This window comes from Macaca fascicularis, chromosome 15, assembly GCF_037993035.2.
Source record: "Macaca fascicularis isolate 582-1 chromosome 15, T2T-MFA8v1.1".
In the NCBI taxonomy this organism is placed as follows: Eukaryota; Metazoa; Chordata; class Mammalia; order Primates; family Cercopithecidae; genus Macaca; species Macaca fascicularis.
In genome coordinates, this window is record NC_088389.1 from 88,489,828 (window position 1) to 88,508,376 (window position 18,549).

Below are 18,549 nucleotides of genomic sequence, written 5' to 3' on the forward strand. Positions count from 1 at the left end.
TGTGAGATAGTATTTAAAGACAGGAGGAAAACTGTAACTTATATAAGGAGAATATAGAGAAAAATTGAAAAGCAAATTGAGACCAGATTGCAAAATCATTTAAATTTCAAGCGAAACTAATGACAAATAAACTTAAGAAATGTCGAAAATGCTTTAGGCTGATTAATCTGGAGACTTTATGACAGACTGATTTGAGAAGGAAAGAAGAGCGGTATTTATAAAAGTAGGGCATGCAATAGAATGATTACTGCAAATTCCAAGCATAATATATAAGACCTTCTATTAGGATGATGGCAATAATTATTTTTATGAACACTGTCTTTTACATCCTACTTTTTGTTTTTCTTTCATCTTATTGTTGGTAAATATATATTAGTTGTCAAATATTTAAATCATTTATTAATATAAAATAAATACTTTTTATTATCACATGCTGCTTTTGCAATTGTATCTGAAGGATGTCATTAGTTTCCTAATATTCATTTTCTCCTGTCTACAAATTTAAATTTCGATATAGAGAAAAATAACTATATCACTCCAGAAGATTTCCTTAGTGAACTGATCACTTAAACAATTAAACCTACTTTAAATTGACTACTGAGATCTAGGAGAAAGATAGGAGAATAGAAGTCTCTTCTGATTATCCTCTTCCCTGACAAGGACGCCAATTTAACAACTATCTACATAAACACAAAACAATGTGCCTTCATAAGAACCAAAAATCAGGTGAGCACTCAAAGTATGTGGTTTTAACTTTATATTGCTGAAAGAGGCATTGAAGAGGTAAGCAAAATAGTCTGGAATCACCAACGTTACCCCTCCCCCATTCCCCAGCAGCTTCTGCTTGGTGCATGGAGTGTTTCTGTGTGCTGGGGAGAGGAAAAATACCAATTTTAAGGCATTGAACTCAATGCTGCCCTATCATAACAGAAAACAAAACCAGACCAAACTCAGCTGATGACTAACCATGGAGGGACCATTTAAACCATCCCTAGCCAGAAGGAAATCGCTGATCCCAGTGGTCTGAACTTGAGGTTCTGCAAGACTTGCAGCATCTGCAAAGGTACTACATTGATGGTAGTGTGCCCAAGTCTCAGCAGCTGCAGGCCAAAGTGCTCTGGAGCTCTAAATAAACTTGAAAGGCAATCTAGGCCACAAGGACTACAACTTCTAGGTGAGTCCTAGTGCTGAACTGGGCACAGAGACAGTGTACATGTGACATACCAAGACGCTATTTAGGTCAGCTAAGGGATCGCTCTAATCACCCCTCCCCTAACCCCAGGCTGCATGGCTTGTGGCTCCAAAAGAGACTTCTTATCTCCACTTGAAGAGAAGAGAGGGAAAGGTGGCGAAGACCTTGTTTTGCGTCTTGGATACAAGCTCAGTCATAGTCAGATAAGGTACCAGTCAGAGTAATAAGGTCCCCTTTCCTGGCCCTACTTCCTGGATGACATTTCTAGACACACCCAGGGGCAGAGGGATACTTGATGCCTTGAAGGCAATGACCCAGTCCTGGCAGGATATATCACCTGCTAATTGAAGAGTCCCTGGGCCCTGAGTGATCAGCAGTGATATTTCGGTACTATGTTGAGGGTTTTGGGTGAGACTCTGAGACTTGCTGGCTTCAGGTGAGACTCAGCACATTCTCAGCTGTGGTGTCTATGGGGCAAGACTCTTTCCACCTAAGAAAAGTGGGAGGAAAAATAAAGGGAACTTTGTCTTGCACATTAGGTACCAGCTAAGACACAGTGGGGTAGAGCACCAAGTGGACACTTGGGGTCCTTGATTCTAGGACTTGGCTATTGGACAGCATCTCTAGACCTCTCCTGTGCCGGAGGGGAGCCTACTGCCCTGAAAGATGAGTCCCAAGTCAGGCAGCATTCACCACATGCTGACTGAAGAGACTTTGGGCCCTAAGGGAACATTGATGATGGTCTGGCAGTAGTCCCCATGGGCCTGTGGTGGCAGTGGCCACTGATGAGAGTTCTCTGCCTTTGAAAAGGAGAGGGAAGAGTGGGAAGGACTGGGTCTTATGACTTTGAGTGCCAGATCATCTGCAGTAAAATAGAACACCAAGTAGACTTCTAATATTTTTTTATCCTAATCCCTGGCTCTCAGACAGCATCTCCAAAAACACTTGAGGCCTAGGGGAACTTGCCATCCTGAATGGAAGGACACAGGCCTGGCTGACATTGCCACCTGCTGACTGTAGAGTCCTAGGACCTTGAACAAACACAGGCCATAGCCAGGGAATGATTACAGTGGGCCTTGGGCAAGACACAGTGCTATGCTGGCTTCAGGTGTGACCTGGCACAGTCCTAGTCATGGTGGCCACAGGGTTGCTTGTGTCACGTCACCCCCCAGCTCCAGGTGGTTCAGAACATAGAGAGGGAGAGAGACTGTGTTCATTTGGTAGAAATCAAGGGAAGAGAATAAGAGTCTCTACCTGTTAGTTCAGAGAATTCTTCCAGATCTCGTCCAAGATCATTGAGGTAGTACCTCTACAAGTCTCCTTTTAAAAAAAATTTATTCTAGGCCGGGCGCGGTGGCTCAAGCCTGTAATCCCAGCACTTTGGGAGGCCGAGGCGGGCGGATCACGAGGTCAGGAGATCGAGACCATCCTGGCTGACACGGTGAAACCCCGTCTCTACTAAAAAATACAAAAAAAACTAGCCGGGCGAGGTGGCGGGCGCCTGTAGTCCCAGCTACTGGGGAGGCTGAGGCAGGAGAATTGCGTGAACCCGGGAGGCAGAGCCTGCAGTGAGCTGAGATCCGGCCACTGCACTCCAGCCTGGGCGGCAGAGCGAGACTCCGTCTCAAAAAAAAAAAAAAAAAAAAAAATTTATTCTAAAAAAGTAGGATACATGTGTAGAACATACAGGTTTGTTACATAGGTATACATGTGCCATGGTGGTTTGTTGCACCTATCAATCTGTCCTCTAAGTTCCCTCCTCTCACCACCCAACCCCCAACAGGCCCTGGTGTGTGTTGTTCCCCTCCCTGTGTTCATGTGTATTCATAGTTCAACTCCCACTTATGAGTGAGAACATGCTGTAGTTGGTCTTCTCTACCTGTGTCTATATTAGTTTGCTTTTTGTTTGTTTATGCAAACAATGTGAAGTTGTTATCAGCTTAAAATAATGGGTTATAATATAGTATTTGCAAGCCTCATGGTAAACTCAAACCAAAAACTTATAATGTATGCACAAAAAATGAAAAGAACAAAACTAAATCATATCACAAGAGAAAATTTCCTTAACTAAGGAGATGATGGGAAGGAAAGAAAGAAGGAAAAGAAGATCACAAAGCAAACAGAAAACAACAAACAAAATGGCAGGAGTAAGTCCTTACTTATCAATAATAACATTGAATGTAAGTGGACTAAGCTCTTCAGTCAAAAAAACAGAGTGGTCAAATGGATAGAAAAAGGAGACCCAATAATCTGTTGCCTATAAGAAACACACTTCACCTGTAAGGGTTCACATAGATTGAAAATAAAAGAATGGAAAGAGATATGCCAATGGAAACCAAAAAGAGTGAGAGTAGCTATACTCATGTCACACCAAATAGATTTCAAGACAAACTATAAGAAGAGAAAAAGAATGCCAGTATATAGTGATAAATAAGTCAATTAACCAAGAGGATATAGCAGTTTTAAGTATATATGCACCCAACACTGGAGCACCCAGATATATAAAGCAAATGTTATTAGAGCTAAATAGAGAAGTAGGCCCCAATAAAATAATAGCTGCACATTTCAACACCACACATTCAACATTGGACAGATCTTCTAGATAGAAAATCAATAAAGAAACATTCTCAAGTATAGACCACATGTTATGTCACAAAAAGTCCTAAAACATTCAAAAAATTGAAATAATATCAGGCATCTTCTCTGACTACAATGGAATAAAACTAGAAATCAGTAAAAGGAGAGTTTAGGAAACTATTCAAATAAATAGAAATTAATATACTCATTAATTACCAATGGGCCAATAAAGAAACTAAGAAGACATGTAGACCAATGGAGCAGAACAGAGACCGCAGAAATAACACCACACATCTATAACCATCTGATCTTTGACAAACCTGCCAAAAACAAGCAATGGGGAAATATCTCCTCTTCAGTAAATGCTGCTGTGAAAACTGGCTCGCCATATGCAGAAAACTGAAATTGGACCCCTTCCTTACACCTTATACAAAAATTAACTCAAGATGGATTAAAGACTTAAAAGTAAAACCCAAGGTCAGGCACGGTGGCTCACGCCTGTAATCCCAGCACTTTGGGAGGCCAAGGTGGGCGGATCACAAGGTCAGGAGATCAAGATCATCCTGGCTAACATGGTGAAACACTGTCTCTATTTAAAAAAAAAAAAAAAATTAGCCGGGCGTGATGGCGGGCTCCTATAGTCCCAGCTACTCAGGAGGCTGAGGCAGGAGAATGGCATGAACCCAGGAGGCAGAGCTTGCAGTGAGCTGAGATTGTGCCACTGCACTCCAGCCTGGGCGACAGAGCGAGACTCTGTCAAAAAAAAAAAAAAAAAAAAAAGAAGTAAAACCCAAAACCATAAAAACCCTAGAACAACACTTAGGCAGTACAATTCAGGACATAGGCATGGGCAAAGACTTCATGCCAAAATGCCAAAAGCAATTGGAACAAAAGCCAAAATTGACAAATGGGATCTAATTAAACTATAGAGTTTCTGCACAGCAAAAGTGAACAGGCAACCTACAGAATGGGAGAAAATTTTTTCTCCCATCATCAGAGTGAACAACCTATCATCAGAGTGAACAGGCAACCTACAGAATGGGAGAAAAGTTTTTCAATCCACCCATCTGACAAAGGTCCAATATCCAGAATTTGCAAGAACTGAAACGAATTTACAAGAAAAGAAAACATCAAAAAGTGGGCAAACGATATGAACAGACATTCCTCAAAAGAAGACATTTATGCGGCCACTGAACGTGTGAAAAATGCTCAACATTGCTAATTAAGGAGATACTGCAACTGATACCACAGAAATTCAAGGGATTATTAGTATTTACTATGAGCAACTGCATGCCAATAAATTGAACAATCTATAAGAAATGAACAAATTACTAGACACATCCAACCTACCAAAATTGAACCATGAAAAAATCCAAACCTTGAGCAGACCAATAACAGGTAACAAGATTGAAGCTGTAATGAAAAGTCTCCCAGAAAAGAAAAGCCCAGCCCCACTGACGTCACTGCTAAAACTTCCCCAATACTTAAAGAATAACTAATACAAATCTTACTTAAACTATTCTGCAAAATAAAGGAAGAAAGAATACTTCCCAACTCATTGTATGAGGTCAGTATTACCCTGATACCAATGTTATAACATTTATTTATTTATTTATTTATTTATTTATTTATTTATTTATTTATTTATTTTGAGATGGAGTCTTGCTCTGTCACCCAGGCTGGAGTGCAGTGGTACGATCTCTGCTCACTGCAAGCTCCACCTCCCGGGTTCACGCCATTCTCCTGCCTCAGCCTCCTGAGTAGCTGGGACTACAGGCGCCGCCACCACGCCTGGCTAATTTTTCGTATTTTTAGTAGAGACGCGGTTTCACCGTGTTAGCCAGGATGGTGTCAATCTCCTGACCTCGTGATCTGCCCACCTTGGCTTCCCAAAGTGCTGGGATTAAAGGCTTGAGCCACTGTGCCCGGCCAACATTTATTTTTTTTATCTTATTTTCTTCATTTTATTTTTATTCATTTTTTTCTATTTTTATACTTCTTTCCTCTTTTTTTCACTCCATACCTTCTTTCATTTTGTCCCCCTCTGGAAGTCTGGAGAGGATAAAGTCAATGTCTTAAATATAATTTTGTTTCCTTTTAAAAATTAAGCTTATATTTTTACACTTAATTTTTAATTGCTATATTTTAGAAGCAAAACAAATCTGCTAGTTGTCCTCCATCTCTCTTAAAAGATGAGAAAATATGTGTAATTACACTTTCCCATTGTCTTACTTCAGCTGCTACTACTCTTTGGTTTTGTCTCTATATTCTGAGATTTTTAGCCAAGTTTAGTATAATTAAAAGATGTTTTCCCTCTATAGCATACCTACGAGGAGTTTTAACATTTAATGATTATGGACTGAGTATTTACAATAAGTTCATGGCTACCATTACTTCTTTAATCATTCAATCATTCATTCCCTTATGCATTCAAAAGATATGTTTTAAATTCTTTCTAATGAGGCTGAGAGACATTGATAACAAAGTGGGCAAATCCTAGTCTTCCTAAACACATCTGTGAGTCTTCCTTTATGATTTATTTGACATTGCTCAGTTATGTCTTTGAGGAAGGATAAATAGATAATATTATTCCTGAGTCTGTGATATCTATGAATATGTTTTTATATTCAATATGAATAACAGATTAGCTGTAATTTGAATTATATGATTTCTCCATAAAAACTCCAATAAGATATTTTTGTTTTGTTTTTGTTTTACTTTTTAATTATAAAAATTTCAAACATTCAAACTCCATCTCAAAATAAATAAATAAATAAATAAATAAATAAATAAATAAATAAATGTTATAACAATAAGTGGAGTGAAAGCAATTAGGCAAGATAGAGAAATAAAGGCCATTCAAATTGGAAAAGTAGAAATCAAATTCTCTGCCAATGACATGATCTTATACCAAGATCTTACACACTTGAAAAGTGTACACTAGAATGAACCTAAAATGCCCCTCACCCAAATGACATTCATTGACTTGGTAATATCCATATACCATCTATGCCCTTAATATCCATATACCATCTATGCCCATATACCAACCCTGCCACTGGATTTTTTTAAGTGTAGCAAATTACAGGCACCACATTATTTCATCCATAAATATTTCAGAACATCTCTCCTTTCTTTCTTGAGCAGGGTAGATTTTTAATGATCATCTACATCAAAAAGAATTTTTTTTTTTTTTTTTTTTAAGTCCCAAATGCGATATAGGGAAGAACCTGTATTGACTCGACTTGAGTCACTGGAGTAAATGAATGACTTCCCTGAACAAGTTCCAATCTTATTAAAGGGTATCAAAGAGGAGTTTAAGCATTTTTATCAGGAATAATAATGTCTTACAGTAGGACAATTTCCCTATCATTTATATAAGCTGTGGAAATACTGAATATATTTTTTCCCAATTTTGTAATTAACACAGTTAACTCTCCTTGTAGGTTTGCTGAACTCTTTCTTTTATAGTTTGATTCAATGATACAAATGTCATTCTGTTTACTCATGTTTACTTTTGTTTCCTTAGAGTTCACATTGAAAAATATCCCTGTAATGTGTAAATTTGTATTTATTTAATATTTTATAAATATGTAATGTTTTATAAATATGTAATATTTTATAAATATGTTAATATTTTATTCTCTTCTTTGAGATAATATTTTTCAAATGGTCTCTTTTCATTGTCTTTTACATGCTTTCTTTTTTTCTTATTTCTTCAGAAGTTTATAAAAAATTTCTTGCTTTATTCCTATTTATTAATCTTTGAGTATGGCATATGAATTGCCACCAAAATAGTGTTTGTAACATTGCATTGACTCACCTTCTTAGGTAATACTACATTATAATACTTACTTTATTCCTTTTATAATACTAGCTTACTTCATTCCCCTTATAATTCTAGCTGGAGGGTGGGAATATGATGGTCTTTATTTTCTGCTCATTTTTCTCAGCTGCCTGGTAGAGAATGGATAGAACTTGTGATCCTCAAAGTCACTCTGGAGAAAATTAGATGTGTGCTTGTCTGTTGCAAGTTCTGTACTGGGGACAAACCAAGTTGGGCCAAGAATAGGTCATCATCTGAGTGTGGCACATTAGCCACGGAGTTGAATTTTATCTTCTGTTTTATTTATTTACTTTTTCATTTTGTTTTGTTTTCTCCCTGCCCAGCAAAATAGGGTATAAAACCATTAGCTTGAAAGACCTATTTATTGGAGTCTACTTTCACCAGGATGAGAATAGTCGCTCATATCTTCCTAACAAAGCTTACCTCCAGACTTCTCCTTTTTTATTAGGTGGTAGAAAGTTTGATTCTTAAAAACCAAAAATTTTAAGACCCTGGATTTTCTTTAGCATCCCTGCAATAACCAGCCCCTTCAGATTGAAGGCTCTTGAAACAGTCCTTAGGAATATACTTTTTACCACCACAGCTCCAACAGTTTGTTCTTTTTCAGAGACAGGATCTCACCCTGTTGTCCAGGCTGAAGTACAGTCGTGCAATCAAGGCCCATTGCAGCCTGGAAACCGGGGCTCAAGCGACCTTACCTCAGCCTCCCAAGTAGCTGGGACTACCAGTGCACACCACTATGCTCACAAATTTTTGTATTTTATTTATTTATTTACTTACTTATATTTTCTTTTTGTAGAGATGGAGCTTCACCATGTTGCCCAGGCTAGCTTGGTCTTGGTAATGGAGTTGTAACTTGATTACTGGAATCCTTTCAACATTTTCTAAGTATATTCTATCTGCATGTTGTTCTTCAAAATGTGTAGTATAAAGTTGAAGTCATGGCCAGTTAGAGTATAAGTTAAGTTTGAGTTTCTCTTTTCCGTTTCCTTTATCCCCATCCCCACCACTAGGAGCTTTCAAAGAGATGGTGTATTACAAGCGTCTCCATTTGTGTGTTTTCCATCTTTCCTGTATGATATGTGTTGCTCTTTAAAAACCTGAAATCTGAAGATTAGCTAATGCTCTGCACATGACTCACAAGTACCTCTAAGATTAGTTGTTGTACCATATGTATAAATGCCCAGAGCAGGTTTGGAATATCATGTAACAGAAAGTGCCTGGAAATATTGTGCCATTATTTCTTAGCATTCTGAGAACTACATGATGACGAGTATTGTATTTATTCAATTTATTTTAGCCTAGCCAAACATTCTGTATGGAAAACACTACCAGGAAACTTTGTTTCTGACTTAATTACACTGTGACTTCTGTGAAGGTTATATAATGTTTGAAAAGTTTTAATAGTTTTTGAAGGGCCTTTTAAAAATTTTTTTATTCAATTCTTAATATTTATTTTAAAAATAGAATTATGTTTGGAGAGACATAAATAGATTTATATTTTAGGTTTGAAATTTCATGTTAAGATATCACTGAAAAGTATATACTAGTATTTTTCTGAATTTTCTTGTTCAGTTTCAGTTATCATAAGGGAAATGCAACATTCAGATCCACAGGCAATATAATTTGTTTCTGAAATTTTCCTCAACTTATATGAGTGTGTATATATATATACACACACACACGTGTATATATATATTATATATATATTATATATATATTTACAGAATATAGAAACTCCATAATTGTATTTTGATATGTTATTAAGTTAAAAATCAGCAGCAGAAATTGTAAAACGGAAAGTTTAGTGTTTTTCTCAGCTGGAAAAGAAATCAGACAAACTGAATTACTTCTCTAGTTCACTAATATAATAAGATATATTTAATTTAATTATATGTTGCTTAACTGTCTCATCTTTATAAAGGGCACAGTGCAATAGAAAAATGCATCTTCTAGGCAGGAGTCTAATTAAAGGGGTGATATGAATAGCTTCCACTGGGAAATGCTAAGTAGTTTCCAGACATGGGTAGTATCTCCTCTGTACAGGTGTCAGTGCTGTGGCTGAGAACACTCAGATTATATGCCCAAAATCACATAGCAAATGGTAAACTTAAAATGAATACTTTATATTTTGTACAACATGGGGTAATATGTAAGTGAAAAATGGGCTTCTTGCCATTTTACTTATAAGTGTAATAATGCTTATTAGGTTTTCAATGGGAAATAATGACTATATATTTTTCTAGTTTAACATACTGTGATTTCGGGTGTTATTCTGATTGAAATCTTTTTTTTTTTTTTCCATTTTACTTCAAGTTCTGGGATACATGTGCTAAACATGCAGGTTTGTTACATAGGCATACATGTGCCATGGTGGTTTGCTACACCTATCAACCTGTTTTCTAGGTTTAAAACCCCACATGCCTTAGGTATTTGTGCTAATGCTCTCCTTCCCCTTGCCCCTCACCCCCTGACAGTCCTCAGTGTGATGTCCACCTCCCTGTGTTCATGTGTTCTCATTGTTCAGCTCCCACTTATGAGTGAGAACATGCGGTGTTTGGTTTTCTGTTCCTGTGTTAGATTGCTGAAGATGATGGTTTCCAACTTCATCCATGTCCCTGCAAAGGACATGAACTCATCCTTTTTAATGGCTGCATAGTATTCCATGGTATGTATGTGCCACATTGTCTTTATCCAGTGTATCATTGATGGGCATTTGTGTTGGTTCCAAGTCTTTGCTATTGTGAATAGTGCCACAATAAACGTACGTGTGTATGTGCCTTTAGAGTAGAATGATTTATAATCCTTTGGGTATATACCAGTAATGGGATTGCTGGGTTAAATGGTATTTCTGGTTCTAGATCCTTGAGGAACCACCACACTATCTTCCACAATGGTCGAACTATTTTACTTTCCCACCAACAGTGTAAAAGCATTCTTATTTCTCCACCTCCTCTCCAGCATCTTTTGTCTCCTGACATTTTAATGATCACCATTATAACTGGCTTGAGATGGTATCTCATTGTGGTTTTGATTTGCGTTTCTCTGATGACCAGTGATAATGAGCTTTTTTTCATATGTTTGTTCATCAAATAAATGCCTCCTTTGAGAAGTGTCTGTTCATATATTTCACCCACTCTTTGATGGGTTTGCTTATTTTCTTGTAAATTTGTTTACGTTCCTTGTAGATTCGGGATATTAGCCCTTTGACAGATGGATAAACTGCAAAAATTTTATCCCATTCTGTAGGTTGCCTGTTTACTCTGATGATAGTTTCTTTTGCTGTGCAGAAGCTCTTTAGTTTAATTAGATCCCATTTGTCAATTTTGGCTTATGTTGCTATTGCTTTTGGTGTTTTAGTCATGAACTCTTTGCCCATGCCTATGTCCTGAGTGGTATTGCTTAGATTTCCTTCTAGGGTTTTTATGGTTTTAGATCTTACATTTAAGTCTTTAATCCCTCTAGAGTTAATTTTTGTGTAAGGTCTAAGTAAGAGGTACAACTTCTGTTTTCTGGATATGGCCAGCCAGTTTTCCCAGCATCATTTATTAAATAGGGAATCTTTACCTATTGCTTGTTGTCAGGTTTGTCAAAGATATGACAGTTATAGATTTGTGGTGTTATTTCTGAGACCTCTATTCTGTTCCGTTGATCTGTATATCTGTTTTGCTGTTTTGGTTACTGTAGCCTTGTGATATAGTTTGAAATCAGGTAGTGTGATGCCTCTGCCTTTGTTCTTTTCGCTTAGGATTGTATTGGCTATTCGGGCTATTTTCTGGTTCCATATGAAATTTAAAGTAGTTTTTCTAGTTTTGTTAAGAAAGTCAGTGGTAGCTTGATTGGAATAGCATAGAATCTATAAATTACTTTGGTCTGTATGGCCATTAGCACAATATTGATTCTTCCTACACATGAGTATGGAATGTTTTTCCATTTGTTTGTGTCCTCTCTTACTTCCTTTAGTAGTGAATTGTAGTTCTCCTTGAAGAGGTCCTTCATGTCCCTTGTAAGTTGTATTTCTAGGTATTTTATTCTCTTTGTAGCAATTGTGAATGGGAGTTCACTCATGATTTGGCTCTCTGTTTATCTACTATTGGTGTATCGGAATGCTTGTGATTTTTGCACATTTATTTTGTGTCCTGAGACTTTGCTGAAGTTGTTTATTAGCTTAAGGAGTTTTTGGACTGAGACTATGGGGTTTTCTAAATATACAATCATGTCATCTGCAAACAGAAACAATTTGACTTACTCTCTTCTTATCTGAATACCCTTTATTTCTTTCTCCTGCCTCATTGCCCTGGCCAGAACTTCAAATACTATGTTGAATAGGAGTGGTGAGAGAGGGCATACTTGTCTTGTGCTGGTTTTCAAAGGGAATCCTTCCAGCTTTTCCACATTCAGTATGATATTGGCTATGGGTTTGTTATAAATAGATCTTATTATTTTGAGATATGTTGTATCAATATCTAGTTTATTGAGAGTTTTTAGCATGAAGGGATGTTGAATTTGTATTGAAGGCCTTTTCTGCATCTACTGAGATAATCATATGCTTTTATTGTCATTGGTTCTGTTTATGTGATGGATTACATTTATTGATATGCATATGTTGAACCAGTCTTGCATCCCAGGGATGAAATCGACTCGATCATGGTAGATAAGCTTTTTGATTTGCTGCTGGATTTGATTTGCTAGTAATTTATTGAGAATTTTTCATTGATGTTCATCAGGGATATTGGCCTGAAATTTTCTTAACTAGTTGTGTCTCTGCCAGGTTTTGGAATCAGGATGATGCTGGTGTCATGAGTTGAGGAGGAGTCCCTCTTTTTCTATTGTTTGGAATAGTTTCAGAAGGAATGGTACCAGCTCCTCTTTGTACCTGTGGTAGAATTCGGCTGTGAATCTGTCTGGTCCTGGGCTTTTTTTTGGTTGGTAGGCTATTAGTTATTTCCCCAATTTCAGAACTTATTATTGCTATATTCAGGGATTCGACTTTTTCCTTGTTTAGTCTTGGGAGGGTGTATGTGTCCAGGAATTTGTCCATTTTTTCTAGATTTTCCAGTTTATTTGTGTAGAGGTGTTTTTAGTATTCTCTGCTGGTAGTTTGTATTTCTGTGGAATTAGTGGTGATATCCCTTTATCATTTTTTATTGTGTCTATTTGATTCTTCTCTCTTTTCTTCTTTATTAGTCTGGCTAGTGATCTATCTATTTTGTTAATCTTTTAAAAAAAATCAGCTCCTGGATTCACTGATTTTTTGAAGGGTTTTTCATGTCTCTGTATCTTTCAGTTCTGCTCTAATCTTATTTATTTCTTGTCTTCTGTTAACTTTTGAATTGGTTTGCTTTTGCTTCTCTAGTTCTTTAAATTGTCGTGTTAGCATGTCAGTTTTAGATCTTTCCTGCTTTCTCCTGTGGACATTTAGTATTATAAATTTCCCTCTACACACTGCTTTAACTGTGTACCACAGATGCTGGTATGTTGTCTCTTTGTTCTCATTGGTTTCAAAGAATGTCACTATTTCTGCCTTCATTTATTTATTTACCCAGTAGTCATTCACGAGCAGGTTGTTCAGTTTCCCTGTAGTTCTGTGGTTTTGAGTGAGTTTTTTATTTCTGAGTTCTAATTTGATTGCATTGTGGTCTGAGTGACTGTTTGTTATGATTTCCATTCTTTTGCATTTGCTGAGGAGTGTTTTACTTCAAGTTATGTGGTTTTAGAGTAAGTGGTATGTGGTGCTGAGAAGAGTGTATATTCTGTTGATTTTGGGTGGAGAATTCTGTAGATGTCTATTAGATCCACTTGTTCCAAAGCTGAGTTCAAGTCCTGAATATCCTTGTAAATTTTCTGCCTCATTGATCTAATATTGACAATGGGGTGTTAAAGTCTCCCACTATTATTGTGTGGGAGTCTAAGTCTCTTTGTAGGTCTCTAAGAATTTGTTTTATGAATCTGGGTGCTCCTGTATCGGGTGCATATATATTTAGGAAAGCTAGCTCTTCTTGTTGCATTGATCCTTTTAGCATTATGTAATGCCCTTCTTTGTCTCTTTTGATCTTTGTTAGTTTAAGGTCTGTTTTATCAGAGACTAGGATTGCAACCCATGCTTTTTTTTTTTTTTTTTTTTTTGCTTTCTATTTGCTTGGTGAATATTCCTTCATCCCTTTATTTTGAGCCTGTGTGAGTCTTTTCACGTGAGATGGGTCTCCTGAATACAGCACACTGATGGATGTTGACTCTATCCAACTTGCCAGTCTGTGTCTTTTAACAGGGCGTTTAGTCCATTTCCATTTAAGGTTCATATTGTTATGTGTGAATTTTATCCTGTCATCATGATGCTAGCTGGTTATTTTGCACATTAGTTGATGCAGTTTCTTCATAGTGTCACTGGTCTTTATATTTTTGTGTGTTTTTGCAGTGACTAGTACTGGTTTTTTCTTTCCATATTTAGTGCTTCCTTCAGGGGCTCTTGTAAAGCAGGCCTGGTGGTTACAAAATCCCATTTCTGAAACTTTCCTTTCAAGGGGAATATAATATAAAATGAAATAATTTGCACTGAATCATCGACATTAAGAGGAGCTTTTAATTTGACCCTTATTTTATAAAAACAATGGGACAATAATTTATAATGATCCAAGAATATTTCAAGAATATTTTACACAACTTCCGAGAATATTTATCCTCCCTAAATGTCTCTTTAAGCTTTACAAATATTAGGATCACTGAACACTTCCATTTATTTGTTTCTATTTGGAAGGAGTGGTGGGATTTGCAAAATAGTGAGTTCATAAAAAATGTCAATCAGAAATGATACACCTACTCAAAATAAGCAAGTATCAACATTTGGTATTTTAGTTACAAAATGAGTAAATTTAGTTCTGATGTTACAATTCCATACAAACACATATGTGTACACATACACACTCACACCCACGCATGTGCAAGCTTAGTCTCATTCATTAGTTTGTATAGTTGGAATATGAGATTGATAGATTATCTCTTCTTCAAAGTTCACTATTGTCAATTAATAGCATTGAGATATCTCTAGATAAAAGTGAGACGTGCTAGTATCATGACACAACCATAATTATGGTGGCTTTCTAACTACAGAGATTTTGAGGGGAAGATGTGCTTTTTGGTATGTGAATGTGAGAGATGTCTCTACTTTCAACATGAATTTTTTTCTAAGTCATATCTACCTCTCCATGATAACCATTCTGTGTTTTAATTGATTCTAATTGTTTATTTCCTTAACAGATAAAATTGTTTGAGTTTAATGTGGCCACATGTGTCAGATCATAAGAACACCAAATTTCTATGTAGGCCAATTTTAAGTGCTTAAAATAATTTTGGGTTCTGGATGTGATATAACAATTAAAATTTCATATGGTCATATACATTAAAATAATCTTAATGTATTAAATAAGCTTAATGTTTAATACATTAAGAAATAATGTATTAAATAAACTTAATGTATTAATTAAATAATTTATATGCAATATAATCTCTTACTCATTTTTAATTGTTCTTAAATACCATAACATTTTTATTTAAAAATTTTCTCCTTGTCCCTTTTTGAAATATTTTAAATAACTTGAGTTCTAATTATAATGATTATTTTCTCAGTAAGTAATGATTTAGGTGTGCTCTATTAGATATATGTTTAATCTGAGTTTTCTAGGATTTCATAAGTATTCTCCATGTATAAGAGAATTCTAGCCACCTAGGTACAGAGGAAAAGAGAAAAAGAAAACTGTTTCTGAACATCTAGAATTTTTCCAGCCATTCTATTTCTGCATTCCGTAGCAGAGTTATCCCAGACATTGTGAAGATGCTCAAGAGCTCCTGCTCAGCCTTGTCAACAAATGACCAAAGTAGCCTGTGGTTCTATAGTTCACTAATATTGCCACTTGTTTCCGCCAGTCCCCAACCACTCCAGCCTTCCTCAAGAATGGCTTTACCAGACATCCTATGTTAAAGAAAGTCAAGGTTTGTGGACCACATTTGCAAAAGATGAATTATAAATTCTTAAACATGAAGTTACCCATCTCTGTAATGTGAAACTTAACAAATATTGAGTAGTACAAACATTTAATTTCAAGGTGTCATTGTCCTGGATTTTAGAGAATAAATTAACTTGTAATATCAGATACTTAGGAAGTCTTGAAAAAGAGGTTCATTATGCATAAAGTTCTAAAGTCAAACATTGTTTTTATACTTCTTTTGCTCTAGACTTATTTTAACACCTTTTAAATAAGGACTTGGACAAATAGTTCATTTACTGTTTTCTAAATAAAGTTTTCATTTAATTTTAAATTTATGTTGAATATCTTGCTCTTATTTGCCCTTATTAGCATGTAGCAAAAATTTTATCATTTTGTGATATCTCATAAGCTAAATAAAATGTTGAATTTAAACTCACAGGTGTCCTTTTAAACATGAGGCATAAATCGAAATAATCAGAAAGATCATTTTTTGAATTTTCTGGCCTTGTGACTTCTTTGATATTTATTCTCTGATGAGATTTTGGTTTGCCATTTTTGTTCATTTCCTTTTGAATCAAGTAATTATGCTCTAGGTACAATTTACTTCTGTGTTTTCATTTTAAAGCTAAAATTGACTTCATAAATATTTTCTGACATCTCTTCAACTTAAAATATAAAATATGTTATGGTTATACTTATTACCATAATGATGACTTCTTTAGACATATATCATAAATATTTCCATGAAGTCTTTATGAACAAATAAATATTAATTTCAATTGAGAATAAAATTATGTTTTAGCACATCCTGTGTATGAGACACTGTGCTAAGATGTTAATGTGGGTTATTTCATTTAATTTTCACAGCTACCTGATTTGGAAACTGAGATTTGGAGAAAATAAGAAATAGGTACAAAATCATACAAACACTAAAAACTCAGATGACAAGGCAGGACCGTCCTAAACTACAACTAGTACTCTTAACAATTAAACTACAGAGTCATACTACCTGATGACACTTTTAAAATATGAAACCTTTCACACAATTTGAAAAGTCCAAAGAAATAATTTAGCTGATACCCATGACCCCCAAACCCCCAATTCAATAGAGATTGACATTTTATAATTTTATTTTTTATTATACTTTAAGTTCTGGGATACATGTGCAGAATGTGTGGGTTTATTACACAGGTAAACACATGCCATGGTGGTTTGCTGCACCCATCAACCCATCATCTACATTAGGTATTTCTCCTAATGCTATCCCTCCCCTAGCCTCCACCCCCCAATAGGCCCTGGTGTGTGATGTTCCCCTCCCTGTATCCATGTGTTCTCATTATTCAACTCCCACTTATGAGTGAGAACATGTGGTGTTTGATTTTCTATTCCTGTGTTAGTTTGCTGAGAGTGATGGTTTCCAGCTTCATCCATGCCCTGCAAAGGACATGAACTCATTCTTTTTTATGGCTGCATAGTATTCCATCGTATATATGTGCCACATTTTCTTTATCTAGTCTGTCATTGATGGGCATTTGGTTGGTTCCAGTCTTTGCTATTGTCAACAGTGCTGCAATACATTTTATAATTTTATTTCATATCTCTCTTCTGATACCCTCCACCACTCCTGTTTCCTATTGAGAACTGATACTAAAGACAGTCTATTCTAGTGGTTCTCTACTAGAAGCAATTTTTCTCCCCTGCCGCAGAGACACTGGAAAATTTCTAAAAACAGTTTTGCTTGTCACAACTGGGGAGAAGGGCACTACTATTAACCAAAGGGTGAAGTCAGAAATGTTGTGAAATGACCTACAGTGCAGAGGAGAGCACCCACAACAAAACCCTAGTCTATCCCATTTACTACCTCTTTTTTTTTCTCCTGAGAAGTCACAACTATCAGGAAGTTAGGGTGAATTATCTCCCTGGAAGTTTTCATACTTTTATTACATAGTATACATTGAAACATAAGTTTATGCATTTATATTTTATATAGATTGCATCAGACTGATTACTTTTCTTAGAGGGTTTTTATAAACTTGACATTGAAATCCATTTACTATGATAATTTTATCTACTTTAGCTATATGATGGATTTTGATACTTCACATAAGATACTTCTTATATTGCTCTTTTTGAGTCTTTACTGTTCCCTGAGCTTTATTTTTTATTTTTATTTTTAATTTTTTGTGGATACCTAATAGTTGTAGATATTTATGTGGTATGTGTTATATTTTGATACAAACATATAATGTTTAATGTTCAAATGTGGGTATTTAGCACATCCATTGCCTCAAACATTTGTCATTTATTTGTGTTGGGAATATTCCAAATCTTCTAGTTATTAAAATATACAATAAATTATTGTTAAATATAGGCCCTCTATTTTGGTACCAAACACTACCTGTTAACCAACCCCTCTGTATTCCCTCTCCCAAATACCCTACCCAGCCCCTGGTAACACCAGTCTATTCACTACCTCCACGAGATTTTTTTTTTTTTTTTTAAGCTCCCCCATATGAGTCAATACATGCAAATTTGTCTTTCAATGCCTGGGTTGTTTCACTTAAAATAATGTCTTCCAGTTTTATCCATGTTGCTACAAATGTCAGGATTTCAGTTTTTATGGCTGAATAATATTCCATTATGTATACATGTGACATTTTCTTTATCCATTCATTCATGGACACTTAGGTTGATTCTATATATTGGTTAGTGTGAATAGTGCTGTAATAAACATGGCAGTGCAAATGACTCTTTTATATGCAGTTTTTCCATCTTTTGGATACATACCCAGCAGTAGAATTGCTTGGTCATATGGTAGTTCTATTTTTAGTTCCTTGAGGAAACTCCATACTGTTTTTCCTAATGGCTGTACTAATATACATTGCCACCAACTGTGTTCTCTGAACTTTAGTGTGAGGTTTTCAGGTTTCATAAAATTTCCTTTGGAATTT